Source organism: Rhyacophila brunnea, unplaced genomic scaffold (genome assembly GCF_057557595.1).
Source record: "Rhyacophila brunnea isolate RB1 unplaced genomic scaffold, BYU_Rbru_1.0 scaffold_3, whole genome shotgun sequence".
NCBI lineage: Eukaryota > Metazoa > Arthropoda > Insecta > Trichoptera > Rhyacophilidae > Rhyacophila > Rhyacophila brunnea.
The window spans coordinates 46,498,271-46,524,741 of NW_028232965.1; the positions used below are offsets into that span (position 1 = coordinate 46,498,271).

At 34.4% G+C, this 26,471-nt stretch overlaps 1 protein-coding gene across 4 annotated transcripts in view; it reads left to right on the forward strand.

The window, feature by feature from the left end:
- Nucleotides 1-26,471, forward strand: part of cno (adherens junction formation factor afadin) — a 362,819-nt gene that overhangs the window by 242,303 nt on the left and 94,045 nt on the right. The gene's annotated exons all lie outside the window — the stretch shown is intronic.

Genomic DNA, 26,471 nt, shown 5'->3' on the forward strand with positions numbered 1-26,471 from the left:
TTTCCCTAGGTGTATCCTCTTCAAAAGCCTTGTGGCGGATACTGTGAGGTATCCAGATAATTTCTTCATCTGGTCACTTCACCTTATCGAGCACCTGCCCATTTTACCTGACAGTCCAACACACTATCTAACCCATGGCCCCCACATCCTGAAGCGGGCCCCCGGGCTAGGATCATTGGCGCTAAGGATATAGGCAGTGTGACGCTCTACAGTATCGTTTTCCAAATGGTGTACGCGATAAAATTGATGTGTATATTTAGAGTTTTTTTTGTATATTATATACATCCATTTGAATTATGGAGTTGTCGAGTATAAATACACAATTAAAAATTGTATTGTACAACCACATAATTTTAAATAGGTACCCAATAATATCATAGGAAGGGAAATAGCGCCGCGGGCGTCTTTTTTACTATTAAACCAAATTTGTGATGTGTGTTTATATCACTTATCTGGTCGACTTGCCTCGCCGGGGCCCTTCTGAGCCCGGGTCCCCAGGCCAGAGCCCTGTCACCCCCCCTTGTGGGGGGCATGATCTAACCAAAGCAATATCTAACCTTTCGAGACTTTCTGACCTCGGTGAACTTTGTGTCAGATGAATAGACATAGATAGATATATCTACATAGATTGATCATTTTAGTAGATTTTTAGTATAATTATTAAACTTTGCTAAGCATCTGGCACTTTTAAAACTTTAAATTTGAATGACTGCTCTAATCATACTTGTTCAAAGTTATTCCAAGCTTTTACACTTAGTTAATTAAAACTTAGTCGTAGTAAGTTCTATTGTAGAGTTTACTTACTTAAATCTCTCATGCTCCAGCATATCGGGGCAGAGCATTGTTTGTGCCTCGCGAAATTTTCCTCAGTCTATCGCCTCTTTCATACGCGTAGATCGTTCTTGTAGCATCGCCGCGGGTAAAGTTAAGGTCGGCCACGTCGGAGTAATCCGTGTTGCTGTGCCACAGGGTCGTGATGGAGTAGCTTATTAATAATGGCAGCATCCATTGATACGCTTGGATTAAAGTAATGCTAGAAATGCATTACCATCACGTGAGCTCATGTGCTACAACCATCATTACATTTAATAATAAAAACTGACAACTTGCTAATACATTGTGTGATAATACCACTAAAATAAAAAATGTGTCAGATCACATGCCACGAAAATGTGTAAAAGTGCAGAAATAAAATCTTCCACACTAGAGGTTGGTGGTGTTGCGTGATACGCGTGAGGTGACAGTGTGGTTGTGATACATTTTGGCAAATTTAGCACTAACTCGCACTATCCGTTTTCGGCTCAATGTGCTAGGTACGGGATGGCAGCATTTAGCATGTTATCATTTTAAATACCTACCAAGTAAAACACTTTTTGGTGTGATGGTGATGTGTTTCAAGCATAAAAGTATTTGTTTGTACTTATATCACGTGGATGTCAAAATAGTGGCGTAGGTACTGTGTTCATATAATAAGTATTTTTTTTTGCCTAAACGACTTTTTTTTTTGTTTCTTCAATATGTATCATCGCAGTTTCGTAGGTTAATTCGAAAGTTATTGAACTGTCATCGACTTAACGTTTTTAAATTTGGAACAAAAGACCCGTGAAATTTCATAGTAAGTTTAATTTTCAGTACCATTTCGTAAATACGTTTTCAGTGTAAAATTGTTCTCAAACATAGGGACGAGGTCTAGTTTAATAATCCTTATATGTTTTAAAAACTTCACTTCGCTTTCTTGAGTCGTAAAAGCACATCTCTTTTATAGTTTATTTTCTTTTCTGTAGCCTGTTGCAACTGCACCGGAAACAAAATCACAAATAAAACACTTTTGTTTACAAGTGCGGATTCGCATTCAGCATCTGTCGATGCGTTGCAACTTTCAACGCGTTGGTATTTTTCCCTTCTCAGAATTTATATATAGGTACGCAATATTTCCTATTATAAAAGCTAAATCCGCTTGTTAAATTAACATCAAACAGATTGGTTCGAGCCACTCGTACTGTGATTATTATTGAATAAACAGTTGCGCAGAAGATGCATTCGACTGAAATATTTCCCAATATTATAAGAAACATCGAAAGGAAAATAAATAAACATAATAATATATATGCTACTGGTGTGTATTTGAAGGGAAATTCGTTTAGCTGCCGTAGCGAACATTCACCTGAGGGAAAGAAGTCGTCACGAAATATCCATAATAATATATTACTTATTCGATTCTGAGGTAGGTACAACATGTGAAACAATAAAAAAATAAAGACAATTTTAAAATAATATTTGAAACAAATGCTTTTACCTGTCTTATGTGTATTAATTGGTGTGAGTAGAAGACGATTCCCTAGTCCGAAAAACACAAAGCACAAAATAATAAATCGGTTTTTTAATACCTGTAACGTAGTTTCCTCCCTGTATCTACGTTCCAAATTGTTCATTTATACGTTCATCCAGGGCTCGAAATGGACGAATGAAGCGTACGGGAGCGCCGTTCCGATTCATGATATCCTCAAAATTAGGTATTTGTCCGTCTCTTGGATAAAATATTTGACATTCTTAGCTAGATATGCCTTATAAGCGCTGCGGTTCTTGGTAATTGTTAAGACTTGCCGTGCATTTTTTTTTTAATTTTTCGTTGAATCGTGTCGTTTTATTTATCTGCACAAAATACTAAGTCAATTTAATCGTTATCAAATCCGTATATTGTCCATTTCTTTGTTATTGCATTATGACCCCTGAAAATAGTATCTACCTAATTGAATAAAGGTTTGAATTTGAACAAAAACAATCGCATAGTTAGTTAATTATTTATATAACCATACTTTTAAGAATTACTAGTGAATCCGAAGAGTCTTGTAAATGTGGCAATTGGTTTACCTTTTCAACCAATTTATAATTTCATAAAAACAGTAATAAACTTTTAACCTTCTGTCAGTTTATTTACTAAATGTTATATTAAATCTATGACTAAATGTCAAAACCTGGGTCGCAAAATCATTACAAAGCTTGCACCAATTAAAATAATTTATTAACATATTACAAAATGAGCTATACATTTAGTGGATAAACAAATTGTGTATCGGAAGAATACGGAGAAAGTAATCAAAATAGATTTATAAAAATAATAAAGGATGCATCTGTTGTTGCATCTCGTAACATAATGCACCTACGTACGTCATTCAACGAATGAAAGACGGATTCATTAACGGATGTGCATTTGACAGCTGGTGTGGTAATAAATAAATGCGTTATTATGCTGCAATAGTAACAACATCGTCATTTAATCAGTATCAATATATTATAGTTTTATTTTTATTAACAGTGATTAATTGGCGCTGTCAGTTGACATTTCGTGCACCTCATATATTGCTGTATCAAAGTAGACATTTCAATATTAAAATTACCTATAAACACTCTGGAAAATACTCCCTATTATATTATCTTATATCGAAACCTCGTCACTTTTATGTAGGCAACCAAAAGCATTACATTGACAATTATTTTTAAGATCAATTATCACGTTAAATACATAGAAATCCCTACGTAAACAAACCAACAGACTTCAAACCAAAACATGAGTCGCCATTTTATTTTTGAGGCTGCCAATGGAAAAATATTAAACTTGTTACCAATACAACCACACGTAAACCAGAACATGAGTCGCCATTTTATTTTTGAGGCTGCCAATGGAAAAATATAAAACTTGTGACCAATACAACCACACGTAAAATAATTTTGATTCTAAAATCGAACTGCCTTTAAAGTTTAAAATAATTAATACCTATGGAACGCGTATAAGAGTCCTTCTATCTAGATTCTAGAGTTCAAATTCTTTGATGGATAATAATTATATCAATATTTTTTTTTATTAAAAATATTTGTATGATATATCTACAGGAAAATTGCAGAAAAAACGGAGAACGACTAGGTATGCCTTCCTATTTTATTTGCCTTGTCATCCGTTTCTAACTCGTAAAAGAAAAATTCCCTTTTCGAATTGCCATTAGTTATAACAGATTTGATTTATCTTCAGTTGGCGTTACCATATTTCATCAATCGGGTTAACTCTTTGCTACCCGTAATTCTACTCAGGCGTTTATACCAACATCGCATATATTTGGATTAAAACTTAAAACTAGGATTGACTCAAAACTGATAAAATATTGCACTTACAACAAGTTTGAACTAGGGTGAAATGTATATGTTGTAACCTAATCTGTTCTTCCACATCGCATGCTATGATTATATCGATTTTACGTGGTTGTAGGTAGGTAATACTAATAAAATTCTTGGCAGAGCTTTAAAATTATTTTATTAAAAAAAATTCGAATCATCGCGTTTCCTTGCGTGTTTAATTTTAATATTGATATTTTTCTTCATTGGGGCAATTTTAAACATGGAAGCTTTTTATTGAGGTCGCTGTTTTCCTTTAAAATAGTGCACAGTCAGCTTAATTGACCAAATTCGGTTAACAATCAATTAAGAGTTTCAGCGAATCGCCGGTAGATGGACGACAAAACCAAAATGTGTCGGAAATTTCATTCATGGCGAGTGTTGCTTGCAAGGTAAAACTTTTTATTGGGTGAAAATTATAGTATGCAAGGAAAACTACTTACTCCCCGCGAGTGCTTTTAGGTCGGTATATCATGAATATTATATCGTACACCTCTCCTTAATATCAGGTTTTACGTGCGAATAATAAAAGTAGTGACTATTATATTAAATTTATACCTTCTTTTACTCGATAAGTATTACTTTAGAATAAATTGAAACTGGGAAGCAGTTGATGTATTTAGAATATTTAGATTGTGGTTTCCAACTCGTCTGTCGCAACTTTCGCGGGTGGGGGGAGAGGATATAGCTGTTTTGTAGGGGGTCACTTTAGGGGTAAGTTTTGTACTATTCTGTTTGATAATTCCACTCTATAATATTCTATTTGAGTAGTTTTTTGCGACCCGCCTTTCGACATCTTCAGGCGCTGTGTACACTCACCAAAGGCAAACACATACTGACAGTAGACCGTCATATTAGAATTTTTATACTCGTATATATATGGCAGTGATGAAGACTCCATACTAGGCGATTATTTAAAGCCTACCTTCTTAAGAAAAATAATTTTTATTTTCATGTTGACGTATTTATATAATCACAAATAATAATATATTCAATATGCCCAAAGACATCTATCGTAAAATTGTCATAATTTTACGATCTTTTCCCATATTTCAATAAGCACCATCTATGGCATCTCTCAAAAGTTAAAAAAAATAGAACACACCGCGTTTCGCTTCACATATTGTATAGGATTATTTTCGCGTGAAACGACGGGTTTTTCAATATGAAGTTTTTTTTTCATTATTTCAAAATGTCTGGCGTCCCGCATACAAATGTATAAGCTGTTTCGTTAGCGTTTTACGTCGCGAGAGCGCATTTATTCAAAATAATTAATAAGATGATTTAAAAAAAATATTTCTATGGGATTAAATCACATAAATATGTATTGATTGTTGTTAAAAATATAAAATAATTTATCTCGTGATTTTTATTTATTTATTAGTTCACTCGTTAGACAATTAAGATATCTGATATTGTACCTACCTAAGTCTGTGTTTTAAATATAGAAGTATTTTAAAATGTCTAGTTTTACGGGTTAAATTATACATTGTTATTGAACATAATACATACAATACAGCAACGGATATTTTCATAGATGAGGTAATATATTTTGAGCGTAAATGTTACGTTTATAAATGTTTAGGAAAATACATAAGTAATTCAAGCTAATTGCTTATTTTTATGAACTAATTATAACAAACCAATTAAGCTTTTGAAATTTCTTCGTTTTAGCGTACCTATTCATCAGTAGTATTATTGGGTTATCTTCTTATTTCCCGCAAATATATTTGACATGCATGGTTACTCCCACAGCCTACCTCTTTCAAAAAGTCACCCTTCGCCACTGATATATGGACATTCTTCGAATGGAATGTCGTACATATTAACATTAGTTTATTTTTTGTAAAATGTATGTAAGTATAATATGTTAATTATGTGAGACACACGATTTACCCCGCCGACGACAGAATTACAAAAGTGTAACGCACAATATAATATTATCCATAGCGAAAATAGTTATCGGTAGAAAAGATATGAATTAGTTTGACAGTAAATAAAGAGCGACTAGTAAATTGAAACTGAATGTGATTTTCTTTTTTAAAGTTGAATTCTCTTATAAACAGTCGAAAGGGGGAGAGAATGTAATGCAATTGCGAGGGGGGGGGGGGATCCGCGGAAAAAAGGGCTGGGTTGTTATATTTTTTAAGTAACTGAGTTAATTGATTAGCAGTTATATCGACTATTCTCCGTTAAGGATTCGTTGTTCATGACCCACTCAAATTCTGTTAAAGAAATGGAGTTTTCTAGAAAATGTGGCTTAATAAGAAATAGGTCCTTTTTATTATTGTATTCAATCGATTTTATTCAGTGTTATATATATCATAATACAGTGGCGAAGGGTGACTTTTGGAAAGAGGTAGGCTGTGGAGATCTGATAAAAAGAGCACACTTGTCAGGTATACTTACGAGAATAGTACGATATTTACTACTAATGAATAGGTACACACTAATAAATGACAACGACACACTAATTCAATTAAACTTCAAAAACTCATTGAGGACATAAAAATGAGCGATGTGTTTAAATTACGTATTTTTCAAAACATGTATACCCATCAAAAATCATTAGATAAAATTTATTTTTATTTTTAAAAACTATCTTCTTACTTATTTATTAATATTGGATTAAACGCCGTTGAAATTATTTTTTTAATTATCTAATTATTAATGATTTTGGACAAAGTGCGCAGTCGTGACAACAATATTATGCGCGAATGTTTTAGGCTCTGCGATAGGAGCTTACATTATTTCGTACAAATCAGCAGACTTACTGAGGTTACGAGACGTAAAGTTCATACGAAAAAAATTCAGAATTATTTCACACTTTTTTTTACGTCGAGACGTCGCGGCCTTTATTATTTATTTACGGCGCGCTGTCGTATATTTTTTAATACCTTTGCTGATTGTTTTGTAAACTGTGTAATACTGTAATACATTCCTACATATACGACATCTTTCGTTGGCAAAATAAATTATTTTTATATAACATAAAATAATGAAGTGATCAAGTATATAAATATGTCAATATGCAATTAAAAAATATTTTTCTTAAGAAGATAGGCTTTAAATAATCGCCTAGTATGGAGTCTTCGCCACTGTCATAATATAATACCTTGATTACACACTCGTAAGTGACGAACTTAGTATTATAATATCATCATTAGTCTTGATAATGGCGTGACAACCGATATAGGTAGCTATCGGCTAAAATTAGTAATTTGTCGAGTCCACCTAATAACAATATATTGCCGCATTCAAACCCAGATTCTATGTCCATATAGGTGAAAAATATAGATAGTCCATGGCATGGCGGTATGTATCACAGAGTAGACGATTTCGTAAAACTGATATAAGTATAACAATGTGGTAGGTACCTACATTATTTCATCTCTAGGTGAATAATAATGTATGTTTCGCATCCAGACGAAGTGCTCTCAAACCGTTCCTTAAATCATTAGTTTTAAATATCGTCACCGTTTTAGCAAATCCATCTATGTGCACTTTCTCAAATTGTGCAGGAGAAGGATAAAACTGAATAAAAAAATAATGTTACATTTAAACATTAAAATTATGAAGAATGCTTTATTATAATCAGAAAATGGTCTAAGATTATTATTTTGTTTACAAAAATCTTTTATTTTTAATACAAAAATAATAAAAATACAGTTTGTGATGTCACATAAGTTGTTTTGACCGTTTTGTAAATACACATAGTTTAATTTATTCATCAAAATGTGAATAATAATAAATTCATGAAAAACTGTTACATAAATAATAGTTGAAATATACATAGTGCGTTAGTGATAAATTGCAATATCATTTTATTAATTATTAATGCAATACTGAGATGATATTATATTTATAAGTTCGTTTACTTTCTATTAGCAGGTTTAAATGTTAGGTTATCGTAGAAATAGTGGTGATCTTTCTCTATTACACTTTTTAATTCCTGAAGATGTATGTATTTCGACTGCGATATTGGCAATGATTCATTATATATATTACAAAGGCAGTCAAACGGTTGCACTGATAAAGTTGAGTTTGTAAAAGATTGTTCCATCTGGTAGATACTGTAACATTTTAAAATCATATACAACAGGATCTCCGGTTCGTTTTCCTGGTCTGATTGAACTTAATCCAGATTTAATCTTATCCATAATTCTTAAAAATTAAAAATCAATGACATTAATTTTATAAGGTTGTGTTGGTCTTGCTAGCCGCATATGTGCTATATAATCAGATGGTGAATATATTGGAGGCTTAAAATACTTTTCTTAGGTGGCATGTGCACTATCGGCCTCTATCATGGTGTAGCCTTTTTCCAGAAAAAGCTGTTGAATCTCGATGTTTTTTCTCTCTAAAGATATAACTTAGAGCAGTAGCGAATAATTTATTTCGGTTTTGATATCCACACCCATCCGATATTAGAATTATTTCATTGTATTGTCCTGCTTTCGATGAGATGAGACAAATTCATTAGAAGATACATTATGAAGAATGTATATGGTGAAATTGTGTAGTTGCAGCTTTTGTTTATAATAAATTTGTGCCTGTGTTTTGGACATAGCAGCACACTTTGGAGATCCATTGTGATTACTAACCGTCCACGTTCTGGTACTCTCCTTCATTTCATTTTTGGTCTTCTAGCATCTTTTTTTTATAATAATGTGGCTATTGTATTCCATTTCTGAAACATTCTTCATTTTATAACTACAGCAGATGGCAGTGATGGCACATTGATCTTTACGTGGTTGGTGGATACTGATTTTTTGGTGGTAAATATACTGGAGTATATTCTGCTGCTTTATGACCATTTTACAGAGACCATTTTTTATATTCATCATGCTTTTGTATTTTGGATCGGAAACACGATTCCACATATACCCTGGAGGTATTTTCTCTGCAATAATGGCTGGGAACTTTGGAATTAGATCCAACCATAATGTAACATTTTTCCACAAATCTCTCCGTTTTGATTTTTGGTTGCACTACCAATTATTTATCTTCAGTCAGATTCTTATTACCTGTCATTGTTGCTTTCAATTGGCCACTGTCATCGAGACGTTTGTAGTTGTTTATCCAACTTTTAAATTAATTCTCGCCTATACCCTATTGACCATGTAGGCATCTTCCAGAAATTATTGAATATTTCCTGTCTCTCTTTTTGAGAAAGCATCTTTCAAACCGTCGTGCAAGACCATAATGCATAGCATATAACATAGAAACAAACTATGTGTAGCCAAACTGTAAAAAAACATTACACTCTCGATATCAAAATACCATCTATAATTCTATATGTTACTATAATATACACATAGTTGTTTTTGTGAACCGTGGTTTTTGAACCTTACACATAGCTGTTTTCTATTTTTTGAAATAACTTCGGAGCGAGTTTACCCAACACATAGATCATTTTACTGGCCTATAGACAAAAAAATAAGGAATGACTTGGTATTTAAAAGTCATTTTTGATAAAAGTGACACATAGATGGTTTTGCTAAAACGGTGACGATATTCATTTATGTATTATACCGCTGCGCTGAGTCGAGTTTCTACAGTTCCTTTGTGCATTTATGATTCAGCACACAGGGGCTGACTGACGCCCAGTTTTTGTTTTGTTTTATACACATAACTACGTTTATTAATAATTAAGTAGGTAGTTAAAAATGTTACTTTTTAACTCATTGTTTCTTATTTAAGTTTACACAAAACTAATGATATGGTTGCATCTGTTTGATTAAATATTTACAGTTACCTACTTGAAATACTGAACACCTAATATATTACACACACAAGGCTAAGCCTACCGAACCATAATTAATTACATTTTATTTTGATACTGAAAGAATATTGCATTTGTTTTAATTGTATTTATTTATAAAACCTTACGCTTATAGTTTTCAAAAACCCACAAATTTTTTTGTGGTACTTATATTGATTATTTTACACTTTCACTTGTGTTTATACATACTGCGGAAGATATTAAACAAATTGACACTTACAAAGATATCGAATGATAAAAATCTACCTTTCTACGCTAAATCGGCCTCGGCGAGTAATTTTTCTCTTATTGTGAATCAACTCCACCTACCAGAGGCACCTAGCGGAAAATAAGTACGAAACTTGCAATTTGAGACAATTTTTTCATAATTTACATTTTAAAGTGTTTTAATTAATGAATACAAACGTATATAATGATATTTTTGATTTCAAGTCAAAGATAAAAGATGTAAATTCGTTAAAGGTTTCCATTATTACATAATTTTTATGGTCATGTTTATTATTAAATTTTGGTTTAGTCAGTTTATTCTATAATCACAAAGATTTTTTGACTAATTATTAGTTTTCATGATTTTTATATTTATTTAAAAAAAACATTGATTTATAAAAAAAATAAAAACGTGTAGGTATAACTTAAAATTCTTTTTATTTATATCAAATCAAATTTCGGCATGGTCACATTATTATAATATTATATAATATTATAATAGATATCTATGTATCGACTAATAGGTACTTAACGATAAAATAAATTTAAACCGCATGGATCACCAAATAACTTAGACAACCTCTGCCCATCTATTCTATACATAAGGCTTCTATCGGCGGCTATTGAGGGTTGTTTATCGTATTTATGTATTGAGGTATTATAATTGTTACAATAAGTTGTCCGTCTAAACTAAACTGTCAAAACTGTTTTATCTCACTCTAAAAGTTAACACAAACAAGAAAGGTGCTGTTAAAACATAGCACTTTTGATAGTTCAGACGGTTAACTTTAAACAATTAACCGCCTCAATATATACATATTATGACAAACTACCCTCGACAGCCGCTTATAGCAGCCTTGTGTATAGAATAAATGCGATGCTAGGAAAAAATATTTTTACCGAATGGAACTTGAACCCACAACCACTGCAATCCGGGCGGTGTGCTTTGTGCAATTACAATCAGTAGGAAATAACGCCACACTTGTGTAATATTATGTAACTCAGACATTGGCGACCATCATAGGTTTGTGTTGTTTAATAACAATTAACGACTCGCACTTTCGGTTAGTGGTATGGTTTAATATACTAGTTAGAGCCTTATGGATCGGCTTGACTGACCATTTTACTAAACTACTCGACTAAATTTGTCTGTTCAGACACGGTTTTTTAACAAATCACTCGCTACTTTACTAAATCACTGGCACAGTCCGAACAAGGCTTTAGGGCCGTATGTATGAGATTCCCAAATTCTTTATAAGCCGATTTTCCATCGTATAGCGTATATCACTGTTTGTGATGTAAGCAATCTGACGTCACACGCCATTCAAAATGGCTGCTTCATCTGTCACTTTCAAATGTCATTTTAGTACGTAACTGATGGTAAGTAGGTAACGCAACAATGTCTCGTACCCATTTCGCATACAAAGCGCAATATTTCTCATGGAGAGATAAGTTGGATTTACGTAAGATTACGATAAAATATTTCCGCTAAACGACCGCAAAAATAGGTACCTACTACTGTATCTGGCATTAAAATATGCAATTGGAAGCATTCTGCATTCTTCAAAATATTATGGTACCTACCTACTGTCACCGACAGGTTTTTCTGCCCCTGTGGGGGGCGCTCCCATAAGGAGTAGTGCCACCCAGCCGCTCGGTCTGACCCTGGTAGTCAATGCGCCACCGATGAAATGATGATGACCCTTGGCAAGGCTGAACAAGATATTTCATATGTTAAGTCCCGCAGTTTGCTCTGACAGGCCCCACGGCTTCTCAGAGTGAACTGTGGATGGTTAAGTCGGTCGCCACATACCATGTAAATAAAGGTAATAGGTAATAGGTAATATGGTATAAGATTGAATTTTTTTTTTTGTTGTAATATAATATGTGAAGAGTAATTAAATTAAATTAGATTGGTTGTAATGATAATATATTGTGTAAATTGTAATATAATATTCATATGTAATGCAAAGGATAAAACAGTAATAAAAGGGGACTTATGGATGGGCGTTGATAGTATGTAATAATTAAGGTAGTTAAGATGTACGTAATATTAAGGTATGTAGTTCGATGTCGCTGCGCGTCGCGCGTACACGGCACAGTAATTGTTAACATATCGTCGTCATACAAGAGAAAGTGACCAAGTGCAAAATAGTAAATTGTTCAGGAGAGCCATTTTAACATTTGTAATCAATCTAAAAAATCCTTAGATTGCATTCACATTTCTGATTATTTTTGTGGGTGTAGATATGATATTTACTTTTAAAATGAAATTATAATATTTGAAAAAATCACTTTTGTTCTAGCTTTTAAAAATACGAAATGAAGTTGGTCAGTTTTACCACCCATGAATTAATGGAAAAATTGCAGATAGTCACTTTTCATTCTTGGAATACAGGTAAAACAAAAATGAAGTATAGATATTTTTCTTTAAATTGACTTTATTTTGAGTGCATTCTGAATAGAATGGCAAAAATAGAATACATTTTTTTAATTTTCTAAGGAAAATATACCCAGTTGCTAGTTGCTTTACATGAAAAAGTACAAAAGTCACAAAAATATAAGTACATTAAAATAAATTAATGTAAAAAAATACTCTGCTTCAGATTGAGAATCCATGTTTGGTCCTGGTGCCCTGTCTGGCATGTCTGGCGTGTTATTTTCAGCAAGTTATCTGTACCATCCATGATAATCACGAGGATTTGCTCCATTATCACACAGCTTTACAAAATCTCTCTTTTTAGCCTGGTTATATTGAGTTATTCTTTGAATAAGTATTTTAATGGGGGAACAAGTGGTGGCCGACCTCGCCCATACACTGACAGGGTTTGAACGTCGTCGTTATAAGAATATTTTATGGAGAATGTGTCGTGGTCTGACACGCTCATACCGATTTCTCAGAGCATATGGACATATGGACACCAGGCGCCTCCAAGAATCCCTGTCGCTTGCAAGTCTTCTTGCATTGTTCCAGGTCAAACCAGCATCCCGTAGCTCTGTCGTATACACTTTATAGATCCGGTTGGCTTAAAGAACGGGCAAGCCAGGTTGAAATTCTGGTCCAACGTTGCCTCTTCACTCTCAGCGTGATGAGAGGCTACTTAGTGCGATCTTTTATCTCCTCGTTGCTCATAAAGTCATACCACTGCACACCCAGTATCTGTCGCAAACATCTGTTTTCTAAGTTCAGTACACGGTTGCTCTGAGCCTTTGTAAGGTGCCATGATTCGCTAAAGCAGCACCGTCAGAATGCAAGCGTCAAATAGGCGGCGTTAAATTTGGTTCTTAACTCATCCACTGCATATGGTATCACTATTTTTATTTTTATTTCGTTGAGATTGAGCTGCTCTGAAAATGTTTATGTTTATACAACGGATAAAAAAATAGATTCAAACTCACCTCTGAATTGGTTTTGACACATTTCCACCATTAATTTACTTCTACAGATCATTTTATGAACGAATTCTATCACTTTACAATGAGAGAAAATTGATACGTCAAACGTTTCGTAAGAAATAAATGCCTAACTTCACTACTACAGAATAACTACTACAAGGAAAACTGTCACTTGGTCATTTTTTATTGTAAAAGATTACAAAAAGAAATGACCATGTGTCTAATAGTCAATTTTGCTTGGCAAAAAATATGCTTTAATGCAGATAGTCATTTTGATAAATTCGAGATAGAATGTTTCCAGGCTGAAATTCAGTCGGTCATTTTTTCCAGACAACCATTATGTTAGTAAGATGTCAAATAGTCAATAAAACCAATTTCGTAAAAAATGCACTTGGTCACTTTCTCTTGTATGACGACGATATGCTCATAGGCCTGTTGCGAAGGCTCCCATTTGTACATATGTGCAATCACAAAGTATAGCAACACGTAGGGCAATCATCGATCCGATTATAATCACGATCCCGCGTAATTAATGTTCATATTAAATTCGTTTTTTAATATCCGCGGTTATTCCGCGCGCGGCGTTTCCGAATCGGTATTCTGGCAGCTTTCCTGCTCTGACATACGACGGCGTCTCTGTCGTATGTGTAGAAATCGATTTCGCGATACGAATTTGCTCGCTTTGCAGTGACAGAGCCCCTCTCGCTCGCGTGTATGACGGCATCACGCTCACGCACGACGGGAGAATCGGATCAATGATTTTGGTCGATCAAGGAGACCACGTACTGGAATAAAGTGCGGGAAATCTTTGATCGGCGAGGTATGAGTATGTACTAAGCAATTATTACTGCCTATATGTTTGGTTGACGGAATAACATCCGTCAACTAGTCGTAAGTATGTGCCTGTGGCGACACCGAGCTATATTAGTTGTTAATGTAAGAAAGATTGCGCGACCAGTACATTTATAAATTAGAATCAAGTAACTTCCCCGCTTGATATTATTTAATATTAAGCATCCATTTTGTAGCCAGATTAACAATCTACCGAGTTCATGTTCTTAGACTAACGTCAAGTAGGTATTCAGGCCGTCGGGGCGCCTCAAAGTTGGACCCCCCAACGGTAGTTGGCCGAAGGATTGATATGCGCTGTCGTAGGCCTGGTGCCACAAATATGCCAATTTAACCACTGGCATATAACGCCCTATCATCCAGGCTAACTTTGTAGTACTCTTGTTTCTGAGTGAGAGGTACCTTCGCGCCGCTAGAGCCCGTAAAGCCGGCCGCCGCGCGAACGCCCCTCCCTCAGCCATGAGGAGCGCCACCGCGGAGGGGGTGTGCTGTATCGATAGGCAATTCAACCACGAATCCGTCGATGCCGCGCGCGCCTTCGTAGGTGCGTTTTTCGTGGGGCTGGCCCAGAAACAATGCGGTACTGCTACATCAATTGCACACTCTCGGTACTGACAGGTACTCGAAGTATGTACGTGACGCGCGAGCGACGTCGTCCATCGGCGAGCGCCGCCTTGCGCCTATACTTTTACTTAGTCGGTCCTTGCGTAGATTTCGCGGGTAATTAGTCATTGTACAATTTCCGCCAATCTCGTAAGGAAACCGTTAATTAATTTTGTCACCCTCAAAACGTTGAGCTAAGGGATGAAATCGGGCAGATTTGCATATAAACCCCCAATTATTAAATTCAATATCAGTCTTCGCTCGCATTTACGACCCTGAACCTGCGAAGGTCAGCGGCGTAACTTTTCCGCATTTTTACATACAAGTCACCGAGACTTGTGAGGAGGTAATCGCCAAGGTACGAATACCTACTGGTCGATACCTACACTCGATACCTACTGTCACTTTGACAGATCGCGGGCTGAAGTGTCATCCAGCGACTTAGTCATTTTTTTTCGCGTAATTTTTATCTTTCATTATTGGACCCGGTCCTCAACCTTTTTCGTATAGTGACCCGCGCTCGTGCAATCTCGCTTGCAACCTATAATAAATAATTAGTTAAATAAATAAATTGTGTGGTTCTATAAATAACTTTATATAATAAATTAGTATTTGATTATAAACTTTAATAAATTGACTTTTTCCGTTGTTATTGTGGTTATGGTTCAATAAATTAGAAACAATCTAGTAACCTGGTGTTTTTCAATGACTATAATAAGTGCCTACCTGCTCTCCAAGAATTTGCATGTACCTCCACTCCAGGCCCGGAGCTAGCCGAGGATTCGGAGGCCTACACTACCTAGTTAATTATTGTAAGATAACTATAATAAACAAGGCACAACTCTCAAATACACTGGATACATCATTAGTGTCATACAGTGATTGGTATAAATGATAATATTTTACAGAAATCATTACATAGTATTATCTAAATCCATTTGCATTTCTGTCATTTATTCTTATTCTGTTTTGACATCTCATAATTGAAGTGAAGTTAGTCATAATAATATGTATGTATTCAGTATTGCCACCAAATGGAAATGTTTACTGGCAATACTTTATCCTTTCGTACAGTAGAATTATAAAATAAATGTGATAAAATAACTGATAAATTATTTAAAGTTCATAATAATTATTCATTTATAATAATTAAATTTATATGGTACCGTTCGCACACTTTCAGACATTTGCAATTTCAAAATTTTGAATTATTGATCGGGGAATGAAATTTTATAAGATTGCCATTATACGGACACCATGACACATGATGACGTCACTAAACAACGAATTACGTTTGTACTCATGCCTACAAACGTGCAGTATATAGCCTATACGGTTTTTGGGAATCTCATGCATACGACCCTTAAATTTGACCACGTTGGTAGGTAGGTACCTAATTATTGGAATGCAGAAAATATAGGAAAATGTAAAATATTAGAAACAAATTATCATTTGAGATACTTACTCGATTAATGACTATTTATAATATATCATATTTTACAATTTACATAGTAAATGTCACGTCAATGTTAAATAATTTGAACAGTATCGTCGCATGACAGGTATTTCAACACGAAACGTTTTCCCAGAAAGACGCATTGTCACGTCAGTTGCCTAACGTTCGACTCTCCAGGGAGATGTGATACCATCACTATGAAAATATACAATATAACGCTTTCCATATGTCACGAAAAGGGATTCATTTTAAACTAGTGGCTTTTGCCTGATAACTTTCAGACGTCTTTTAAGAATACCTTCTACGTATATCGCTGTATCTTTCGATTTCACGGTAGCTAATTTGGTTGTACCTTTATGGACGAGAAGTGAGAACTTTTTATGTATCCCTACTGTAAGTACCTATATTATTTATTAAGGATACAGGATTTCTTGGGGCTGTTCGTGATGTTAATCTTTTCAACAGGGTGCTAACGTTCCTAAACGAATATAAATTATTCAAAACAAGTTTTAAAGGGTTAATAACTAGCTACGTCAGCACCGATTTTCTGCGAACTCTGAGTTCACAAGGAGTGTTTGGACGTCTAATTAGAGAATTAGACGAAACCAGCCCTGACTGGCACATCTCGTACGGGCAATGAAAATAGTCTAGATTAGCTCTGTTTATCCATACGAAAGTGTTTTGTGTTACATTCTTGGACACTTTCTCAACCCTTTATAAATGTTAGTAGGCTGTTGTCGTGTTGATACTGTTATATTATATAATATGTAAATCACAGAACAGATAATAAATATAATTCCGATAGGCTATATACCAATACAGTAAATTTTGACGCACGGTTTTAAATGTGTGAGTGTCCTGCGAAAATGAACCACGCATTATAGACGTGCACGTGCTTAAATTTATCCCGTATTCTTCCTTATTCGAGATCGATTGCCTGCTTCTCCTTACACGTTAGGTATTTCAGTTCCCATTCTTTTTGAGTTCCCTGATCTAAATAGAGATCACTATGTTTTATATATAGAAAGAATTTCATTGACTCTTATTATTGAGCGTGTTTCATGGACATTTTGCGAAATATTGATTAACAATACAATCGTGAATGGACGGATGCCGTGCTGACGTTTTTTGGTTTCTTATCATTCTCCTTTCACTATCCACGTCAAATGGCGTTTTTCGTAATAATTAGCAAGCAATTTGTAACAAGATATTTTCTACGAATTTGCATTGTTTCAGTAATAACATTCAATTTCAGAAACACAAACGCATTCCTTAAGCAGCGGTTTCCAAACTGGAGCGCGAAAAGCTTATTCTTTAATCCTACATTGCTTCGTATATTAAATTTAAAAAAGTATATATTTTGCATGACATTTGTACACATTTGAAAAAAAGGTCGGGGGATGGCGCCAAGAATTAAATGTGCCGTAGTAACATATAGCTTGGAAACCACTGCCATAATGTATTGATTTCTACATATTTGTGAATTGTAGGTATTCTTTTTTTAGTCACGAGGCAAAATTTAGTTATATATGTCTCAGTAGCGAGGGGTGGAGGTAGGCTGTTAAGATTCGACATAAATAGTGCACACTAAATTTTGTCATTCATTTTTTTTTCGACCATGTCCGATCCTAATAGGATCATATGGGCCTCCACAGAGTAGAGGTTTGTATTAACAGATTTTTTTTGTTTTTTACGAGAAATGGATGTCAGCCACTTGCTCAACCTATTAGGTCCATACCCTGACTCACACACAAATTGAAAAACAATATGTGTACTTGCCAGACCCAGGATTCGAACCTGAGACCCACGGCATGATAGTCCAACGCTTAAGCCACGCGGCCACCGTGGGTGTCATTCATACGTATTTAAAATTCAATTAAACCGTGACTAAACCAAACCATATTTTTTTTTTGCTATGGGCGATCCGACAAAAATAGTGCACAATTTTTCAGCCATACTTTGTTAAACATTGTTTTCGTTTAATTAAAAATACATAATATTACAGATTGGTTAGTTTTTTTAAAATTCATTAAAGCGCTGCGTAAACCAAACCGTAATTGATAAAAAATATTTTATAACGACTATAATCTACTATGGCTATGGACTAGGATTAGGCAGGGTTTCATTGAATTTTAAAAACTAACAAACACCATCTACAGATTGTAGTCTTAGTACAATAAAAACGAATATGTTTGAATGTTTAGTGTGCACTATTTATATTGAATCCAGCCTACTTCTACCTTTCGCCACTGATATCCAATATCATGTATCAATTCACTGATTGATAAAGGCCTCTTCAACCTGTGCATTGTTTTGCTACGCACGATTTAACGTCCTCTAGGTCTACGTTTCGGGCTTTCTTATTAGTTATTTTTGTATAACGTTCATGTTGTTTACTGACAATTTATAAGTACATATTATAAATTAAAAATATCTTATTTATATCAGTTTATCAATTTATTTTTTTCAAATCACGATCATTTTTTCATCTTATATATGATAAAAATTTGCATTAGGTTTGCCGATTTTATTCACACATCAGCATTATTGGTTAATGGTAATAATTAATGCAAATTACCGTCTTAATTTATTTTTATAATGAACGGAGGAGCTGTAGGTCATTGAATGAACATGAGGCGCCGAAGGAAAGAAGATGTCGCGTGGGCTTGCATTTTCTGCAAAAGTGAATGGATTTTATGTTGTATAACAATGTTTGAAGCATCCAGATCAGCACAGAATCATTAAAAAATTAACGAGATCGCTATCAAAGCCTCTAATTTCATTAATTGCCACCGTCGTCAGAAATGAGGCAAATTATAACACAAGACGAGCATTTAAATAATATTCATTACGTATCTTGGACCGCGTTCTCTGTTTTGTCATAATAGACCAGGATCTGACCGAAGTCTCGTATACATAATATGCGGAACGCATTCTGACAATTGGTGTTCTAGGGGTCACAAAGATATATAATGTCGATGTTGCCAGGAGATATTAGTGGTAATTTTTTCCCCCACTAGCACGTCAAGAATGATCATCGATAATTTTCAGCACATTGCACTACCGGCTACCCAGTATTTTTATTTTTTTCAAATGGGACGAACCGTCATAAGACCGTGCCGATGGCATGGTAAAAATAATTACATTTTCTATCGATCCGTGATTCGGTCTTAGTGTTATTGAAGAACAATTTTTGGTGGGTGTAAGAAAAATTAAAACCTCGATAAAATAAAATTCACCACTAATATCTCCTGGCAATATCGACATTATATATTTTTGTGACCGCTAGAACTTATATCAATTGTCAGAATGCGTTCCTAATATTATGTATATGATACATCGGTCAGAGCCTAGACTATAAGTACCATTTTGTTACATTTTAAAGTTAATTATTGCAGTTTAACAATTTTTTTTAAACAATATTAATATGAGTTACATCGCCGTAATATCGGCAGTGACGTAGGTTTATACTATTAATACGGTTATATTGTTAGTTTCATCCACTTTACTGGGACCTGTCTATTTGAAGAGTATGCCTGCATGTATATGAAGCATAGATAACAATCACAAAAAAAGAATATTATTTCCATATCTTTATTTGCGGAAACATATATAAATTTCTATACACTAATACAGGTTGTGTGTATCATATTATGGCAGCCAGGTTAGGATTTGAACATTATATCGCCATCATAAGCAATGCGTACCTATATTAATTTCAACTTAGTTACTCTCCATGTAATAGTTTTTTTTTCAAATCACAAGGATACCACCAAATTATAAAACAAAATAACTTTCCAGTATTTGGACTGGTACACTTTTTGGAGACTTCGCGTGGTGTCAACATACTTCGCCTAATTAGTGGACATAGGCTAAAAATATATTTGATTAAACATACATAACTTGAAAAGACCACAGATATATTGAAAAAATCATATTTAAGTCTGAGATTTTTTTTCAAAATTTCATGTATTTTTCCCCCCGACCATGTCCGATCCTAATAGGATCATATAGGCCTCCACAGGGTAGAGGTTTGTGTTAACAGATTTTGTTTTTTACGAGAAATGGATGTCAGCCACTTGCTCAACCTATTAGGTCCATATCCTGACTCACACACAAATTGAAAAACAATATGTGTACTTGCCAGACCCAGGATTCGAACCTGAGACCCACGGCGTGATAGACCAACGCTTAAGCCGCGCGGCCACCGTGGGTGTGTAAAATAAAAGTAATAATACTTTAATAATAAGACTTTAAGTTTAGGTGAATGAGTATTTTTGGAGAATATCATATCTACCACACTAAACACACTCACGGAATGGCTGACGTAGCTAATAATAATTATTAATAAAAGAAATTCTCCAATTCTATTAAACGGAAATAATATTAATTGATTTAAGTATGATAAATATTTTTTTAAATTCGACGAGTTGAAATAGTGGCTTCTAGATAAGTACGGAAATTTAAACAAACGTGTATTTATAACGTGCTTAAATATTTTCATTTTTCCTTTTTCTGTTGCATCATTACTTGACTTTCCGAGGTTGCTTTTTTTGTGGGTGAAACAAAAGCCCTTTTCTCAGAATCGTCTTGAATGACTGATTTCCAGGACGAAATTAAATACAAAAGGACCGTAATTTTCTTCGCATTTGGCTTAGAGGTCGACACAGAACGGTTGCCAATCAATTATTCGGAAATTTAAAATTTATTTACCCGATTAATACCCCTTTTCGTACTTGAAAACGTTTATGTACACATTCTAATACCAGATAAAGAATTCAATGGGTTCAAAATCAGTGCCCACCTGATCATTTATTAATCTGATTTATCGACTCGATTGCAAATTTAATCTTCTGTATTATCCATGTTCTCTGGTTGAATACATGAAAATCCTTACGTATAAATAAATGTAAAATGGTCTTTATATGGCCTGGCACGAAGAAAAGACAATCGTTGGACAAACTAGTCATCCAGTGATAGCCAAGGGGTACAACACGTCCGCAAGGTAGACCTAGAGGCCGCTGGATCGTGAAAATGATTAAGTTCTGCGGAAGTACGTGGCAACGCAACTCACAGGACCGAGAGAAGTGGAATCACCTTGGAGAGCCCTTCATCCAGCAGTTGATAGATTCAGGGTGACGATGATGATGAAATTACCTTATGAGTAGTCATTTCATGGTAGTTATCAAACTAAAAGAAAAGAGAATCCAGAATTCGTGTTCGCTCCTGTTATTATTGCACACCAGACAAATGCGTCAATAGTACGAAGTAATTGTTTGCATAGTCAGCCGGTTAATGGCCCCCCTATTCCCTGGGCGGCTGTCATAGTCACCCCGTTATCACGTGAGTAGCTGGTCTGCGGCGGCACTTCACACTTCGCGACGACCGCATTGTCATGCAGTAATGGTCGGCTCTCCAACCGCGCGGTCGTCAATTACTGACATATTATATTTTCATGGTATTTGGGATATTTTCCGATAACAGTTTGGTTGACAGCCCGCAATTATTTGCGGTTTGGCTACCAGTGAAAATATGATAATTTGCGTGAAAATACTTAGTAAAATGTGACTATTACTTACGTAAACATAATATATACCTATGATTAATAAAATACATTATAATAACTACACGTGACCAATTATAATTAATAACAGACTAAAAAAACTTTAATGGAACCTTCAATTTTATAACATTACATGAATTTATTTTTCATATCACCGTAATTATTTTATTAAAAATTTCTAATATGTACCTAGATGTTTTTTTTTTTTATTTTTTTTTAAACTTTTGACTGCCGCAAAACAATGGCAGTAGGTATAGAATTATAGATCCACCAGTATAAATTGTCCGCTGAGTAAGGGCGCCACATCCTAACTTTGGCGGCATATCATTCAATATTTTTTATAGGTACTGTGATGAGTTTAGTTCTAAATTCTAACACCTGACGATTAATGATGGTGTCTACGTCTATACCTGCCACGTCGAGAAGAATTTGTGAAAAAAAATGCGAAAATTTATTGATAACCACATCAATATTATTATTTATTCGAAAAACAGTTTTTCTTGAGACGATTGGATCTAAGATAGATTTGGGTAAATGTCAGTATGTGTCCTATTTTTAAATTATTTGATTAGACGGAATAATCAGGTACTTACCTACTAACGAGTAGGTATACGAGATATCTCGTCTCTGGCGTGGCAGCCATCGATTATCAAGCGAGATATCTCATATCTGGCAGTGTGAGAGTTTTAACGATGTAGGTAGGTATATTCATTAAAAATAATGTTACATTATTAAGTTTTGTGTATATACCTACAGTCTTGTATAAAAAAGCACACCTAATTATTAGTCAGTGCGGAGACGTTAAAACTAAAAAATTGTTTTACTACTGACTATATATAAATTATATTATGTAGTATTTTCATTATCTTGTTTTAAATTACAAATTTTTTGACGGAAGTTTAAAGACCTTAGATAGGTACCGTAATTATTAGGAGTTATTCGCGACGGTAGCTGGGTGGTTAGCAGGGGCAGATTTAACCATTCGGCGCATACTCGTAGCACCTACTTTGGTTACCTACTTATATTTTGAATAAAATTTAACCAACCGCATTTGTTTTAAATATGAATTTTGGGGCCTCCTTGCCAACATGAAACTGTTCTCCTAAACGCATTGAGAGTATTGGTAAATCCGCCCCTTAAAATTGGTTTTATTGGCTGGGATTTGGTACTTACTCATCCGAAAGGTAATGTGTATTTGAATCTTACTCAGATCAATTATTACCATAATAGGTAGGTAGGTAGGTAGAGACTGTCTTCTAAAAGCTGGCGTGTCGGTTTCCCCCCCGCTTCAGCATCCATCTCGTTCCCTCCCATTGAAAACTTGCAACAGTCGAACGCGATGGCAGAATGCTTTCCGTGTGACGTGTACGCCAGTTTATAGAATACAGACTGGTATGTTTCGGAGGTTTTTGAAAATTATATATTTCCAATTATGTAGAGCTACGTACTTCAAATCCTTTCAAGTGATTCGTCAATGTTCAAGAAAAAATACTAGTCCAGTGAGTGGCACCTTCGTATTATGACAGTTGGTCCGAACCACTTCAATCAAATAGTAGGTACTAAACGAAGATGTCATATGCCCATATTATGCCTTATGTAATGACTAATGAGGTTTCGTTAGGAAGTGACCTTAAACTCTCTGAAGCACTGTGATATTTTTGCTTATCGAGAAAATACGAGTAGTAGTGAAGATTTACATAATTTATCTCAGTAAATTAGCATAAAAAATATGAAACATTTTACAAAGCGTCTGATTTTAACGTTGTTATTTATTATATGATATACGAAAGGCTCAAGCTTTCGAGACCGGAGAGTTTTCTTTGAAAGTTATAATATTTTACAAGCGAATCTCATTTGCTTGAAATTGGATTTGCTCTTGAATCGTGAGTTTTGAGTTTTATGAGTATCTTCGGAATGCACATAGTAGAAATGGGTAATTGTGTTAATTTCGGTACGATTCGTTTGAATTTGAATGAGATTTTAACGTTATTGTTTTTTTGTTAACTTTTTTTATTGGGCCGGTTGGCATATCGACCACCACCTCATGGAATAGTAGTACACTAAGTCAAGATGGTGTGTTAAATACTTAATATATCTATTTTGTCCAAAAATAACTGAAATAGGTACACTGAACTTGATATGTTTAATATCGAGGTAAACACGCGTATAAAGATAGTGTAAGTTTTTTATATGAAACCTAATAATATCAACTTATGTTGAGTTGGTGTGTTATTTAGGTATATGTACATAATATATGTATACATATGGCTGATAATCAGCCTGGCTTCAATCTGGCCTGCATGTTCTTCAAGCCAACAGTATTCCTGGAAAACCACTAGATACCATCCACGGAATATGTATGGCGGGGCTACGTATGTTGAAATGACCTGGGAACATGCAAAAAGACTGGCAAGCGACAGGGGTTCTTGGTGGCGGCCCGTGAAATCCATATGCTCCAACTGAGGAATGGACATGGTCAAAAAAGAAACAGATAAACACGTGGAAAAACACCCAAGTTCGGTTATATGGCACAATTATTTATGTATATCAAATCTTGATAATATAATATTTTGATAGTAAAATAAAGCTTGAAAAATACTTTTAAATGTTTGATGAAAAGTCAATATTCTTGTGAATTTAACAGTTTTAACTACGAATTTTTAAGTAGTTTTTAATTTAGTTAGTGTGATATTCCATGAGGTACCTAGTCGATGTTATTGTTTCGCAATAGTGTCAGTCGGCTTTGTTTCAATGCAGCCGTGCACCGATATAACACTGATAACTTAATAATATTATGATAGTATTTCGAACAACCAGTTTTATGCTATGGCAACTTTGTAATACGTCGGTCTATTCGAGTAATATCCAATAGACGCCCACTGAAGCATGAACTCTGATACGACAGAGGCCACGCTCTCAACCCGCTGTAAAATATCCCTTCGTCATTCAGAAGTAGGGTTTTATTATTTTTTGACACTTTGTCAGTTTATTCAAAGTTTTTTTTTACAACGTTGCAATGATAAGCGATGACAGCTTGTAGAATTGTTTGATCATACTCATTTTAGTTTGTCAAAGTTGGAGGTCAGCAACCTTGTCGCCAATCACTACAATTATTGACAAATTATTGTCTATAAAATTTGAAAGTGTGGTAAACTAAAGTTTTCCAGCTTCCACAGTAATATAAACTTTTTTCTGACTATGGCGTTTGCTTGTTGTAACTTGATATTTCTTGCATACCATTTGAATAAGCTTACTGGAATGAGTTACTGGGACAACACTGCCAAACAATATTGCACTAAATTCTTTTTCATTGACATTTCGTTGCATCTCTGCCTTTAGTTAGTTTCATCCTTAAGCCGTCCTTGAACGTATGGTGTGTAACAAGGCCGACTAGATTCAAGCCGTGACATTGAATTGCGAATTACGATGATAGTGGTAGTTATTGATTATCTTCGAATACAATGCGGGTAATCTGTTGGCTATAAGGCGGCTCTCATAGTCCAGTGCGTAAGGCACTGGCTTTTCATCCGGGGGCTCCGTGTTTGATCTCAGTGACTTCTAAATATATTTACGTTATTTTCTCAAAGCCTCTATATAAGTGTACTTATATATATATATTTTAAATAGGTATTCTTTTCCTCAAAATATATAATATGAAGATTTTTGATTGGATATTTTCTTTAAATTATCACCGTTTATGTATTTCAATATGCAGCAATTCTACTAACAGTTTACCATATTACATTCGAAGTAGGTATTAGCAATAATTAGCACTACCTCTGATGTTTATAGTTTCGTGTCACGGATTGATTGTAGTGGGTCTTTGATGTCTAATAACAATAATAACACATATAACGCGTTTTTCACACGTTACAAAATACTATTATTTGTAACGTTTTTCCAATTTTAATACCCAGCAACATTGATTAAGGGGGGACATGCTCGTCGAAGGTCCAAATTGAGTTTTTATTGTATTTTCAAACCATGATCCTGGACACTCCTTAAACGTTGTAGATAATCTATTTATATAATTTTGAAGCCTTATTATCCTTTATAGTTATTTTAAACATTTGATGACTGCATAAAGTATTTTTGTTACATAAAATAGTATTCTTTTAATCCTCTCGCTCTAATGTTTTAGAATATAGTCATATTTCGGTACATAACTGTACAGTGGTTTTAAGATTTTTTACATTTATTAATTTTTAAACGCATTTATAAAACCATTAGTATAATTTATTACGAGATAATTTTTGTAAAATATTCACGATAAAAAATTATATTAATAATCTCTGTGATCCCAAATTTGACAAGAATTAGGCATTTTATTATTCAAAAAATCGGCAAGATTAACACATTTGAAGATGATTCTAAAGATATTTATTATAAGCTATGTCTTTGACCATTCAAGTGTGATGAACATCTTATGAATAATGATTGCTTTA